Genomic DNA, 764 nt, shown 5'->3' with positions numbered 1-764 from the left:
CCGAGGCTCTCACCGCCGCCGCCGCCGTCCGCGCACGCCTGGTCCTGAGGCAGGCACTAGGGGAAGAGATGACTGGGACTTCAGGATCTGGTGACGTGGGTCTGCTGTCCGGGGCTCCTAAGAAACCTAACGCCCAGGTCCACCACAGCCCTGTGGCCGCCGAGGGAACCCTGTAAGTTCCGTTCCTTTGCAGTCCTGGAGCCGAGCCCGTAAGTAACTAAGTGGTATCCAGCCCGAGGGAACCTCAAATGTCAGGTCACGGTTGGGTGTGGCTGCAGCACTTTGGGAGGCTGAGTCAGGAAGACGACAAGTTTGAGCCTGGCCTGGGTAACTTCGTTAGCAAGACCCTATCTCAATGAGTCAATCGATTGACAGGTTGGGGAGGTGGCAAGGTCCTGGGATTGATCCCCAGTACAGAAGTACCGGAAGAGAAAGAAGAAAAGGTCAGCCACTCTGAGCACCTAACCTGGGAAACTCCACATCCCGGGTGCCCCCAGGTTGGCCCCTGGCAGCCCTCTGCCTCTGCCCAACCTCTCGGCTCTGGACGACCGTCCTCAGAGCCCAGCTGAGTCCTAGAGCCCCGTCCCTGAGGGAATCCAGGGCCACCCCCTCCACCGAGGAATCCCCGGGCCCCTGGGAGTCCAAGCGCCCCTGCCTGAGAACCAGTGTCTTATCCCAGCCTTGAGGGACACCTGATCCAGGCCCCCAATCCGGGCGGGTTCCCCGGCACAGTCTCCAGCTCTGCGCTCGCGCACCCGAGGTGA

Source organism: Fukomys damarensis, unplaced genomic scaffold, assembly GCF_012274545.1.
Source record: "Fukomys damarensis isolate Sample0158 unplaced genomic scaffold, DMR_v1.0_HiC HiC_scaffold_37, whole genome shotgun sequence".
In the NCBI taxonomy this organism is placed as follows: Eukaryota; Metazoa; Chordata; class Mammalia; order Rodentia; family Bathyergidae; genus Fukomys; species Fukomys damarensis.
This window is presented reverse-complemented; position numbering follows the sequence as displayed.